Source organism: Pristis pectinata, chromosome 5, assembly GCF_009764475.1.
Source record: "Pristis pectinata isolate sPriPec2 chromosome 5, sPriPec2.1.pri, whole genome shotgun sequence".
NCBI lineage: Eukaryota > Metazoa > Chordata > Chondrichthyes > Rhinopristiformes > Pristidae > Pristis > Pristis pectinata.
In genome coordinates this window covers 46,697,929-46,712,438 of record NC_067409.1, presented here as the reverse complement: position 1 = coordinate 46,712,438, position 14,510 = coordinate 46,697,929, and the positions used below count along the sequence as shown (strand labels likewise).

The window sequence follows — 14,510 nt, the reverse complement described above, 5'->3', positions numbered from 1 at the left end:
GGACAGCTGCATTGATTGTGGAGTTGTGAATGGAATTGGACATTGTGCAATCATCCATTTTCCAAACGCATGATGGAAGAAAGGACAGTGATAAAACAGCTGAAGATGGTTGTGCCTTGGAATAAGAACGTAAAACAAAAGATACAGGATGGGATATTTCATTCCTTGAGTTTGTTCTACCGTTCACCAGGATCATGGCTGAGGACATGAGTGACTTCAGACGCTGAAATCTGGAGAAACAAAAATAAACTGGTGGATGAACTCAGCAGGTTGAGCAGCATCTGTGGAGGCAAAGAGGTGGTCAACGTTTCAGGTCGAGACTCTGCGTCAGGACTGAGAGCGTAGAGGGAAGGTGGTCAATATACAGAAGTGAGAAGGAGTGGTGAGATTGAAGCTGCTAGGCGATAGGTGGGATCAGAATGGGGGTGGGGGGTAAATGATGGGCAGGTGGAGCCAGGTGGGGAAGGTGGGAGTGTTGAGAGAGAGAGAGGCTGGTAGGAGAAAGGTGGAAACATGAAAAGAAGAAAAGAAATAGACAGGTGCAACCAGGTGGGGGAGGGAAGGCGGAAGGGTAGAGAAAAAGGCTGGTAGGTGATAGATGGAACCAGCTGCGATGAGCAGATGGAACCAGGTGTGGAAGGGTATAGAATAGGTGAACCAAGGGAGAAGAAACACAGGTGGATAGGTATGTGGCTGATGGGCAGACGGAACCAGATGGAAAAAGTAAACAAAAGGAGAGATAACCTGGGACTGGTAGGAGTGAAAAAGGAACACAAGGAATGCGGGTTACCTGAAATTGGAAAATTCAGTGTTCATACCATCAGGCTGCAGGCTACCAAAGTGGAATATGTGGTGTTGTTCTTCTAGTTTGCATTTGGCCTCTCCATGGCAGTGGAGAAGGCGGAGGAGAGACGGGTGGGTGTGGGAATGGGAAGGGGAGTCGAAATGACCCGCAACTGGAAGCTCACGATGGCCATTGTGGACAGAGCGCAGGTGTCCTGCAAAATGGTCACCTAGTCTATGCTTAGTCTCACCCATGTACAGGAGGCCACGTCGCGAGCACAGAATAGAACAGCCCAGGCTGGAGGCCAGGTTTACTTACACAAATGCAAGTAAAGAGTGTTTGGGTTCGTTATTTGTGGAGTAAGAAAAGCAAAGATGCTATAAAAAGGAGAATAGATATAGATGGAGATGGAAGAGTTAACCAGAGCATTCCAGACCAAAACATCCCTCTGGGGGGGGAAGATGAATCTCGTAGAAGCATCACTTTGGAGATATTGGAAATTAAGATGATCCATTGAGTGCAGAGGATGGTGGAGCAGAAGCTGATGACAAGGGTATTGTTATTGGCTTGTTATTGTCACTTGTACCGAGGTACAGTGAAACACTTGTCTTGCATACCGATCGTACAGGTCAATTCATTACACAGTGCAGTTACAGTAAGTAAGTACAGAGTGCATTGAGGTAGTACAGGCAAAAACAATAACAGTACAAAGTGTCACAGCTACAGAGAAAGTGCAGTGCAATAAGGTGCAAGGTCACAACAAGGTAGATCGTGAGGTCAGAGTCCATCTCACCATATAAGGAAGCCTCATTCCTTGCTCTGAGTGGAAGGAGGGGGGTTGGGAGCGATAATAGGCGTGACACAGTTAAAACCCTGTCAACTCTGGTGGAGAGTAAAATATGATTGAGGAAAAAGGAAGAATGATCATCATCAGAGAACAGACATCATCATCAGAACGGACGTAATCTGGAGGAAGAAAATGGGAGAATGGAATGGAATCTCTCAGGAAGCAGGGTGGGAATCAGTGCAGACAAGATAAGAGACAGTGGGCTTGCAATGTATCAGGAAAACAAATGACACATCAACATATTCCAGTTTTGATCTGTGCCATTGCCCAAACAACATACAATAGTCTGTTATCATAATGAAATGCCATTTCTAATACTCAGAAGGTGCTGTATAAAAGATTGCAAAAAGTGACCTTCTTAACCAGTGAAGAGATTGTGATTTGATGAGCAAAACAATGCTCTGTGGACTCATTTCTATATATTTTTTTCACACTGTGAGTTCTTGGACATGAATTTCTCTCGGGGGAACAAAAGGAAAATCAAGCAGCTTGTCAGCTCCCACCTTCAGGCTATCCTTGTACATTCGCGGATGGCTAAATTAAGGTTGTGCTTGACAGAGCCCTCAGAGCACCAACTGACTTTCTTGATCTCTTTTGAATCAGATATTTTAACAACAATAACTGCATTTATATTTCACATTAATGTGGCAAAATATCCCAAGGTAATCCACATGAGGATTAAAACAAAACCTAATTGCGAGACACATCAAAAGATATTAGTGTGATTAGCCAAAATTTTGGTCAAGGAGTTATATCACAAAGGAGAGCTAGTCAAGCTACTGCCTCACAGCTCCAACAGCCTGGGTTTGTTCCTGACCTCCAGTGCTGTCTGCCTAGAGTTTGCACATTATCCCTGTAATCATGTGGGTTTCCCCCTGCATCCCAAAGACATGTGGGTGGGCAGTTTAATTGGCCACTACAAATTGTCCCATGTGTATAGGTGAGCAGTAGAATCCAAAGCATCCACTCAGCTATCTTTACTTCATTTGATTTCCTCCAATGACTCATAAAAGTAACTCCTGCCATGGTAGCTAGAAAAAGTAAATTCAAGTAACTAACTAAATCTGGAAATTAAAACAAGACTATTGGGTTGTTGTAAAACATCATCTAGTTTGCTTGTGTCCTTCAGGAATGAAAATCACCACCCTTAGTCTGGTCTATTAATGACTCCAAACCCTTCAATATGGTTGACTCTTAACTGCCTCCTCAATCAAGAGAAGTTATGGTTGATTACAGATGATGGCATTGTTAGCACTGACCACCCCTAAATGAGTAATAAAACAAACTGCCCTTAACTTCAATACATGTAAAATATGTTGCTATAAGCTTTAAAGATCCAACTGTTCTGTTGGTCACCACAGAGCAAGGTCATGGGACATCAGATGCTATTTAAGAAAATGCTTGGCAGGACTTGTCTTTCATTATAAACAAGCCTCTCGCCATCCTCTCTTGTCTTGTTTGTGCACCTTCAAGGTCATATCCTGCCACCAAATGTTTCCTGACTAATTATTAGGAGATGCTCTGCTAGTCTTGTACTATGACTCTATGGCTTATTATTCATTAAAATATGAAAATTTCTTTACTATTTGAAACTTATAAATACAAAGAACACCTTTACAATTTTGCTGCTTATATTTAATATTGAAAGTTCTATCCCCAAATCAAACCTCATAAAATCCAAGCAATTTTGAAGTTTTACAGTAGGGGAAGGTGGATAATTTGAGAATCCTTCAGAATGCCTTGAGATAATTGATATGGTACTTGATCTATGCTTTGACATTAGATAAATCTCTCAGGTTCCAGGACATCAGTTACTCAAAGGATTCTAGAGGAAAGCTATAAATTCCTTTGAATACTTCAACAGATTATTACAGCATCATGCCATGTTTAATACCAATATGTTTACCATCATTGTCAAACATACCAGTGTCAATTTCAGTGAAGAATCCACAAGTATAGAATTAAATAAAAATTCAGTCATAAAACAAAATGATACAAAGTCAAATAAAATGCACTATTATTTTGATGGCAGTTAGTTAAACAAAGTCTAAATTAGGAAGACACAAGAGACTACAGATGCTGGAATCTGCAGCAACAAACAATGTGCTGGAGGAACTCAGTGGTTTGAGTAGCATCGGTCAAGCTGCTCGACCTGCTGAGTTCCTCCAGCAGATTACTAGAGAAACAAAGGACTGCAGATGCTGGAATCTAGATGAAAAATATGAATTTGCTGGAGGAACTCAGCAGACCAGGCAGCATCCGTAGAGAAAAGCAGGTGGTCAATGTTTTGGATCAGGACCCTTCTTCAGGACTGAAGATGAGGAAAAGGGGAAGCCCAACATATAGGAGGGAAAAGTAGAGCAGTGATAGGTGGACAAAAGATGGGAGGCAGGGTGGGCACAGGGTGGTGATAGGTAGATGCAGGTAAGAGATCCCCCGGTGGATCTGCTCTCCCCTCCTCTCCTGCACCTGCCCATCACTATCTATTACCTACGTCTACCTATCACCACCTTGTGCCCACCCTGCCTCGCCTCTTTTGTCCACCTGTCACTGCTCTGCTTTTCCCTCCTATATATTGGGTTTTCCCCTTTTCCTATCTTCAGTCCTGAAGAAGGGTTCTGACCCGAAACGTTGACCGCCTGCTTTTCTCCACGGATGCTGCCTGGCCTGCTGAGTTCCTCCAGCATCATCATGTTTTTCTCCAGCATCATCGTGTTTTTCTCCAGCAGATTGTTTGTTGTTCCAAAGTTTAAATTATATTGCTTTTGTTCCCCTATTTCCAGCTAAACGAAATGATAACCTCAGCAAAAATAAGCAAAATCAAAACATTCAAAAAGGAATGCCTCTCCAGATTTTTCCACTCTTATCCTGAGAGTGCAGACTTCTCTCAGGGTTAATTCCCTGCACTTCAAGCATCATCTAGTAGCCAACTCAGGTGGTTATTCAACTTTGAATTGAAACAATCAGTGTTGCTAAGCTATTCAAACAAAAGGAATCTCAGTCTATCCTTTGCTGACAATCACACATGAATCATTTTAAGGTGTAGTCACTTGATAAATTTGATTGACAGTTTTTCCTTCTCAACCCAGAGAAACTGTGGCCAATTATAGTTGCTTTATGGCTGCCTCAGCTGAGATTATAGAAGATAGACTTTGTCTTTTGAAACCCCCAACACAATAAGCTCTTAGTTAAGGAAAACAATTCACAGCTCAGCAATGTGCAAATCAATCATAGATCTGTGTGAAAGTATTTTATCCATGCTGTATGCCAAAAGTTATCCACAAGATACAATTAGATGGACCTTAGAGTTTGAGTGTGGCTAATAGCATGACTTTTTACAGTCCCTGTGTCAGTGGCATGGTCATTAGACATGGAAGTGTAACTTTCAAGATTAGAAGAAGAGCTTCTGGTGTTACAAGTTTGTATCAAACAATTGGAATAGGATAGATAATTAGCAAAATTTACTTCCAAAATGTCCCATTCTTTCTGTGGAAGCCCAATTAAGACATATGTGGCAAACAGACATGACTTTCTTTTGCACCCAGTCCTGTCTTTCCAATTGCCCTGATAGGTTCTGGCTAATTACAACATATGCTGAGTTGAAAAGACAGGACTAACCATGTTTTCTCAAGTGTTCAACTACCATGTATCAACTTCAAAATGCGGCAGACATATCCTAACACCTCCTTACCTCTCTCTCCCACCCTTACCACATTCTATAAACCTGCCCTCCCCCACCCTTACCACATCCTACAGGGGTACCATTAAGTGTGTCCTGACCAGCTGCATCTCTGCCTGTTGCGGTAACTGTAACATCTCTGACCGTAAGTCTTTGCAAAGAATTGCGAGTACAGCTGGAAAGATCATTGGAGTACCTCTTCCCTCCATCCTGGATATCTACAACACACGATGCACACGCAAGGTCTGCAGAATCATAGATGACCCTTCTCATCCCTCCCACGACCTATTTGTCCCACTGCCGTCTGGCAAGTGCTACCGGAGCATCCGGGCCAGAACTACTAGACTGTACAACAGTTCTTTCCCACAGGCCGTCAGGCTCCTGAATACCCTGGAGATAGTTTCAGACAAATGCCGCGTCAAAAGCCCTGGTTTGCACAAGGGTGTAATAAGAACTTTGGCTGCTGATGAACATGTTTATACGATTAGTGTAACACACTGAGTTTTGTATTTTCTTCGTCTAACTTGGTTTTGCACTAACTCTGCACTAAATTGTATTCTGTATATACCATTTTTTGCACTATTTGTACTTGCACAAATTTTTTGTTTGTGTTTATTGTATGTCTTCTCTTTTATGTATGTCCTCTGTTGTGTGAGTCTGGGGGAAACGACATTTCGTTCCTCCATGTGTTTTTATAGCATATGGGTGAATAACAATAAAGTAACTTGATCTTGATCTCTGCCAACATTCACAGAGTTGGTTAATGTCACAATGAGTCAGCCTTGAGCATAGGAAATCTGGCGAACCTCCATGGTGTGAAGGGTGGAATGAGTTAGGTCTTCCTCCAACAAAGGTAAGAGTCAATATCATGAGGACTATTAGGAATACTAAAAGCCAAATTCTCTGATTTACAAGGGTTCAAGTTACTACCTGAACCTCCTGATGGCCCCATTCTATAATGCTAAAGGCTATAAGGAATGTTTCTGCCAGTTCAGCATACTCTCGTTTTGCTGTTGGTTAATCACAGATTATTGGTAAACTTGCTTGCTGTAACAAATAATACAGCTGTGCACTGTAGATTATCTGAAGTATCCTGAATGAACCTGAGGTGCAAAGCTTCAGTGAGGAGATGACTTTGAAAATGTGGCAACATTTGTGTACATATTTCAAGACTTTCCATAACTAATGTCTTGAATCATTAACTCACATTTCACTCTACTCCATCCCACGTCACTTCGAGACACCCAGTTACTGAGCAAGTGGATTTGTTCAGGCACAAATGATGGGAATATCCATCTAACAGTTTAATTGATTATTATCTGTCCTACTCTCTCAAGGAACAATTGCATTATGATACCAAGAGGAACAATTTTTTTGTAATCGATTGCAGGTAGCTGCTCTGTGACTTCATTAATTTTTTTGCAAGAAAAAATGTCTCAAAGAAAGTACTGAACAGCTTGCATGCCTTTACAAAAATAACTGCTGCTAGCACAAAAACTGGTCACAAACAGAATAAAATTCTGATGTAAATTTGTCTTTAATTACATCCAAAAAGAGCAACAAGAGGAGGAAGGTAGTTCCATGCTATGCATTATTCACAAGTTTCCAAAATGGCCCAAATTTTCAGAGGTTACAGGAGATTCTGCACAACACTGCCAGTATTTTCCTGAGTAAGTATCACTGAGATTCCTGCAATATGCATGCACGAAGTTGGACATTCTGATCTTGTTGTGCACAGGCTTTATTTGTCTTTAAGTGTTCCTGTTTTTAAGTGTGCTCATTTTACTACTTTATAATTGTTATTAACCCTAAAATGTTTTTGAAATTGTCTCAATGGAAGAGTAATTCAGATACACTTGAAGTCTTTGACATGTTTGATCAGTGGCTTGTTCTTGCATACTTCTGTCAATCATCTGCCCCCACCTTCTCCAGTGATGGCATTTACAGATACAGGAACTTCTCACTCCTGCGATTCTAGATCAGCACACATGTGGAAGCTCACTGCAAGCACAAAGTTCTGGGCCAGTAGTTTTCTTTGTGGCCTTGTCGACCTTTTGATGGTTTTATTTTTTTCTCTACCTTACAATAACACAAGTGGCATTAACTCAAGCCTTGAAGAGCAGAAATGAATGGATAGCGGAGATGAGGCTATTTCATAAAACTGTTTAATTTTTAGAATAGCCTGCCCAGTGAGGTTGTAAGTTCTGGACCCAACAGGTGATTTGTTTTAAATAGTATGGTGGTGAGCCAAAAAAGCAGACTTATTTCTGCATTCAAGCAGGGCTAGTTCTGAAAGGAAAATTAAAGGAAGAGCAGACAGTGTGCCCAGAATGCTATCGTAGGCAGCAGTGGGAGAAAAAACCTTATTAAGAACATACAATTGTGCAGGAAATATAATTTCAGTCTATTTGGGAAGTACCGGTGCACAAAAGCAGACTACATAGTTTGTTATCTTTATTGTGTAATTATTGTTTTCACTGAGTACCTGCTAAATCCCTCTTAAAGCTGGTGATACTATCAGTCTCAATGGACAGCCTATTCTAAAATATATTCTATATGTGATAGTTGGACCTAATCTATCCATTCCAGGATCCATCCAACACTCTTATGTTGTGTTATTGTAGCTGTGGTAAACACTTTCACACAGTGATTGTTCCCATAATATCCCCTCTCAGTCTTCTTTGTGTAAAATTCACCCAAGGTAGTCTCACAATGTAGCTCTTTTCTCTTCCAGGTATCAGATATGTAACCTTTCACAATCCTAGCACCATAGCGTAATTCCTGCAATATTCCAGTCATGTGGAGACTCAGAACTGTACACAGCAGTCCAAGTGAAGCTGAGCCCACCTTTGTAAAGCTGAATATCTCAGCCCCGTGATTTGTTTTCAATTCAAGTTTATGGCATTGCCCACATAAAAAAATACTCCTATGATCAGAATGCACAAACAATTGACTGAGAAAGGAGGTTGGATTCACTGAATCACTCACTCTCACATTTACAGACCTCAGATCAAAAATTTCTAGGTTTAATGACAGTATCTGAGGATGTATGCCACTGTTGAACAGAAAAACACAAAACATCATAGGGTCTGGAAGCATCAACTGATCTGACATTGTGAGTGGAATTTCTTGTCAACCTCTCACTTTCAACTCAGTATTATGGTTCATCTATGAGAACAACAAATCAATATTTTATTCCTTACAATATTTTCTTCTCTCCCAAAGGATCTTTATTCACAGTGTAAAAAGACCCTTTGGCAGGAAGACCAAGTGGTCATTGTTCATTTACAACTCTCAGTAGATCATCCAGTCATGAATATGGCAACTTCAGTCACTTTCCTTCACACACAGATGTCAGCACAAGGAATACCCAGCAACTGCTGGCATCAAACTTATACAATAAACAAAGTTAGAAGGATATTTGCCTTGAAATTGGTCACAACCTCTAGAAGCATATCATACGATTGGTTCATGGCAAGCCGTGATGGTTTGTTTGATGCCTACTGCTGGACAATTCAAAAGCACACCATGTCCAAGGCACTGGGCACCAATGAGCAGACCATATACCCTGAAGGCCTCTCTTCTAACTGTATGCTCAACTAGGTTGCAGGGAAGAGTGGCCTGCGTATGGAGGCAGGTGTGGGAATGAGGACAAATTAATGGATACAGGAGTTGAGGAGTCGGCCAGCTTTCCAGGAATAATCAGGAGCAGGGGAGGAGGAATGATCACTGTAGTGGGTTGGGGCAGCTACAAATTAAGCATGATTGAGAATTGGAGTTGGGATCGTTAGCTGGGATTGGACTTGATATTGGGGGAGTTAAGAGGATAAACCAGTAATCAATGTAAAGGATCAGTGATTAGTGGAGAGCAAAAAAGTGATTGGGAGAGTGGGGTGGTCATACGAATAGTGTCCAGTGGTCGTAGGAGGGGAAAGTGATTGAGAGAAGGCCCAGCGGACAGCAAGCGCAATCAAAGTTTTGGTGTATGTGGATGTGGTTGGCAGGTTGGTAGGGAATCAGGGTGAAAGTTTTGGGGAGAAGAAGGGGCGGGGTTGAGTGTATTGCTCTAAGGAAAGCCAGACAAAGACCCACCTTAAGTAGGACTTACCTGAGCCAGGTTCCTAGTCCTGTGGTCCTGAGCTGGGACTGACTAGGTAAGTCCCCTTAAAAGTCAACATGAATAACCTGGGAACATTTCAAAATTATGAATGTGACTTCCAAGTGTGCAATCTATGCCTTTGCACACCAGGATTCCTCTGTACAAGTGAACCAGGTACTAAAACTTGGTACCATGCTACACGTGATTTCTAGGCTATTACATGTGCCAAATTATTGTCAATATTTGTGCCACTGAATTATTTTTAAGAAAATTAAAGTGATGATTAGACATTGCAGGTTCTGAGGGACAGGATTAATAAACACCTACGAAGGCAGGGATTGATTAGGGTAGTCAGCATTGCTTTGCTGGTGGGAGATCCTATCTGACAAATTTGATTGCGTTTTTTGAAGAAATAACAAAATATATTGATGAGAGCAGTGTGGTGATGAAGCCTACATGAACTTTGACAAAATCCCATATCGTATGCTGGCCCAAAAGGTTAAAGCCCATGGAATAAAAGACAAGTTGGGAAATTGGACGCTAAGTTGACTTGGTAATAGGAGACAGGGGATACTGGTGAAGGGTTGCTTTTCTGATTTCAAGCCTATGACCACTGGTGTACCACAGGGATCGGCGCTGGGACACTTTCTGTTCCCTTCCTACATTAATGCCATAGATGTGAATGCAGAGGTATGAATGGTAAGTTTGCAGATTGCACCAAAATTGGTGCTGCTGTTGATAGTGAGGGGAGTAGTCCTTGGCCACAGGATGATATTGATCAACTAATAAATTGGTCAGAGCAATGACAGATGAAATTTAAGCCTATTAAGTGTGAAGTGATGCATTTTGGGAGGACTAATAAAGGTATTACCCAGTGCCCTACTTTGAAGAGTAGGGCACTGGGCAATATTGAGGAGCAGAGCAACTAAATGTGGCAATGAAGATGGATAAGGTGGTGAAGAAGATATAGGGGATGCTTGCCTTTATTAGCCAAGGCATGGAATACAAGATCAAATAAGTCATGGTTTAACTTTATAAAAAAATTTGGTTAGGAAATAGATGGAGTATTATGTTCAGTTCTGGCCACCACACTATGAGAAGGGCATGATTGCATTGGAGAGGATGCAGAGAAAACTTACCAGGATATTGCTCGGGATGGATAGATAGGCTAGGTTTGTTATCCTTGGTGGAGGAGGCTGGGAGGGGGGTGGACCTGATAGAGCTATATAAAATTATGAGGGCATAGATAGGGTACACAGCAGCAAATTTTTCCCCTTAACATGGTGTCTATAGCCAAGGGGCATAGATTTAACGTAAGGGGTAGGAGGCTTAGAGGGGATATGAGGAAGATGATTTTTTTCATCCAGAGTGGTGGTAGCAGGTACTCACACAACATTTAAGAACAATCTGGCGAGCACTCAAATCACCAAGACACCGAAGGCTACAGACCACATGCTGGTAAATGGGATTTGTATAAATAAGTACTTAATGGCAGCATAGATATGATGGGTTGAAGGGCCTATTTCAGTACTATATTAGTTCATGACTCTGTGATCCATAATTGACTACATCCACCGGCAAGAACACAGGAACACAGGAAAACGAGAAAATTCCGGGAGTAGGCCACCCAGCCCTTCAAGCCTGCCCCACCATTCAATATGGCTAATCTATGCCCACCTCAATTCCTCTTCCGTGCCATTCCCCATAATCCTCAATTCCCCAATCTTTCAAATATTATCTATTTCCACCTTAAATATATCTTATGATTTGGTCTCCATCACCCTGGGGGCAGAGAATTCCGGAGATTCACTACCATCTGAGAGAGCAAATTTCTGTGCACCTCAGTTTTAAATAACTGACCCCTTATTTTGTAGCTATTTCTCCTTGTGTGCGACTCTCTCCCACTCACAAAAACATCTCAACATCTATCCCGTCAAGCTCTCTTGGGATCTTATTTGACAGAATAAGGTCATTCCTCTTCTAACTCCAAAGAACACACACCCAAATTGTATAACCTCTCTTGATAGGACAACCATCTCATCCAGGGAATTAGCCCAGTGAATCTCCTTTGGACTGTCTCCAATGCTACTATATCCTTTATTAGGTAAGGGGACTAAAACTGTGCACTGTATTCCAGGTGTAGCCTCACTAACACCCTGTACAACTGCAACAAAACCTCAGTATTCTTAAACTTCAACCCCTTCACATTAAAGGCCAATGTGTCATTTGTGCCAGTCTAGGTGAAGGGTCTCGACCCAAAACATCGACTGTCCATTTCCCTCCTGACTTGCTGAGTTCCTCTAGCATCTTGTTTGTTGTTCCAGATTCCAGCATCTGCAGTCTTGAGTCTCCAATGTGCTGTTTGCTTTCTTAACTACTTCTTGGACCTGCCTGCAAACTTCTTATGATTCATGAATCTGAACACCTAGATCCTTCTGCACATCATTCATTTTCAATCTCTCTCCATTTAGATAATAATCTGCCTTCTGATTCCTCTTACCAAAGTGCATGACCTCACACTTCCCCACATTAAACTCCATTTGACAGGTTTCTGCTAGTGCTCTTCTGACCACTAACAGCTCCTCCACTGACCATCAATCATATTTCTAATCATCAATTATGCCTTCTATCAATTACAAATCCTGCTTTTTTGCAATGCCTTCAAACAATCAATCCAAATTTAAATTTGGTTTGTTTATATGCATATTGTTGGTGACAGTCCAGTGTTGGAGGCAAACATTTGATCACAATGTGTATTGAAGCTGTTTTACACCAAATCTCTTTGGGTAATTTACTTACACTAAAAAGATAAAGGAAACTTTTGTGTGACCAAATTTCACTTGTTGCATTTGTCATGCATTGTGATTTCATAAGCCTTTGAATCCATCTATCGATAAGAATTATGGAGCATTCTTCTCTAATTTGACTGCTTGTAGAATTTCAGCTCCGTCTTAAGTCTGTTACATGATGGCGTACAATCAGTGATCTCAACCAACAGGTCTGCCACAAACCAATCACAGCACAGTCATGGTCAAGCAGAGCCATATCAACCCAACATATTTGTCAATCTTTCTCTCTGTAATGCCTTTCCTCATCTTTTGCTGTAGTGCAGCTAATCTACAGGACGAATGGGAAACCGTCCAACCTCCGGTCCTGAACCGGAGAGTCATCTAGTTACACAACATGCCTATCATGCCTATCTATACTAATCTCACTTGCCTGCATTAATTCCTTATTTCCCTACGCCCTGCTCATTCAAGTACCTGTCGAGATATGTCTTAACTGTTGTTACTGTTCCTGTCCTGGCGGGTCATTCCAGATACCAACTATTCTTTGTGTGAAAAATGTACCCTCTAATCCCCTTTGAACCTCCTCGCTCTTACCTTAAACCTATGCCTAGGAGTTTTAGACACCCCTATTATGGGAAACAAACACTGTCTTAGCCTCAGTCATGAAATATGCAGAAAATGGTTTCATGTTGAATAGTTTTATTCCAGGTTCCAAGTCATTGTTGACTCATTCACCGGAGATTTACGAGAGAATGGGCAGTGGGCAGGCGCGGTAGTGTAGCAGTTAGCGTAACACTTTTAGAACGCCAGTGACCCAGGTTCGATTCTGGCCGCTGTCTGTAAGGAGTTTGTACATTCTCCCCGTGTCTGCGTGGGTTTCCTCTGGGTGCCCTGGTTTCCTCCCACATTCCAAAGGCATATGGGTTAGGAAGTTGTGGGCATGCTATGTTGGCGCTGGAAGCGTAGCGACACTTGTGGGCTGCCCCCAGAACACTCTACACAAAAAATGCATTTCACTGTGTGTTTCGATGTACATGTGACTAATAGAGATACCTTATCTTATCTTGGAATGGGCTTTAGATTTAACATCTGAAAATCATCGACCTGCCCCTGCTGGACAACACTCCCCCTGACAACAAACATCCACAACACGACCCTGTAAAATTTGGACCACTTCCCACATCTCAGGAGCCACATCTCAATGAAGACAGTCATAATGATCTTCATTGTGATAGTAGAGTCTTTGGCATCTGAAGAAGTGTTCTAAAATCTAGATCTCAAATCCAGCACTTCCTTTGGGCAGCAGTGATTCCTGGCCCTCTATATGCTTCTGAAACTTGGACAGCCTCAAAGCACTGGAAAAGTGACACCAATACTGCCTCTGCAAAAGCCTTCAAATCCACTGGCAGGGTAAATGAACCAATGCCAAGGTCCTCCACCAAGCCAATAACTCCATTTTTGAGGTTTGAATACACAAAGTTGGTCTCAATGGGCACATGCATTGACACCAGACTCTCAAGGTGCATCACAGCAAGAAATATTACCGGGCTGACAGAGGAAATGATTCAAGGGTGTGCTCAAAGCCTCCTTGAAAAAGTATAACATCCTCAGTAACTCATGGAAATCACCTGTCCATGACCACTCAAAATGTAGAAGTATTTGGCATGGCAATGAGAACCTTGAAATGATCTGAAGAGAGCACTGCATAATGGCATCAGGGGTGCACCATCGCTGAAACCCATCTACCCCAACAAGCACCTCCTGCCCCTTTCTGTGCTGTATGTTTCTACGATTCTATGATGACTCTTTCAGATTACTAAAGAAGAGGAATTTTTCTATCAATGCACACGCGCTGTTAAAAATTGGACAAGAATGACCAATGCACATGGTGAACCTAACCAAGTTTGATCTGAAGGATCGTAACTGATATGCAGGCCCTATACTCTTCCCTTCATAGAAATTAACTAAAAGCTTTATCAAGCATTTATAACTCTTTCTTTTACTTATAAGTAATTCTTATGTATTGAGCTGGAACTGTCTGAAAGTGAGCCAGACACTGCACTGAAAAACATTGGTGAATTGATGTATAAGCAGGAGTGCATTCTAGACTCACCAGAGCTCAGGAGCATTCCATAAACAGCTGAGCTGAGGAGTTAACACACTTCAGATCTGGCCCCTCAGCTTTACACTAGCCATAGCTGAATACATCCAATGCACTGACAATTTTTTTAAATTAAGTTGAGGTTAGTATCATTTAGTTTTCTTTATTTAGTGGTATTTTTACTTCTAACTAATTATCAGCAGTTTTGTTT

The 14,510-nt window shown here is 41.6% G+C and overlaps 1 protein-coding gene across 1 annotated transcript in view; it reads right to left on the bottom strand.

Moving 5' to 3' along the window:
• cntnap2a (contactin associated protein 2a) overlaps positions 1-14,510 on the bottom strand; it is a 1,327,865-nt gene that overhangs the window by 637,324 nt on the left and 676,031 nt on the right.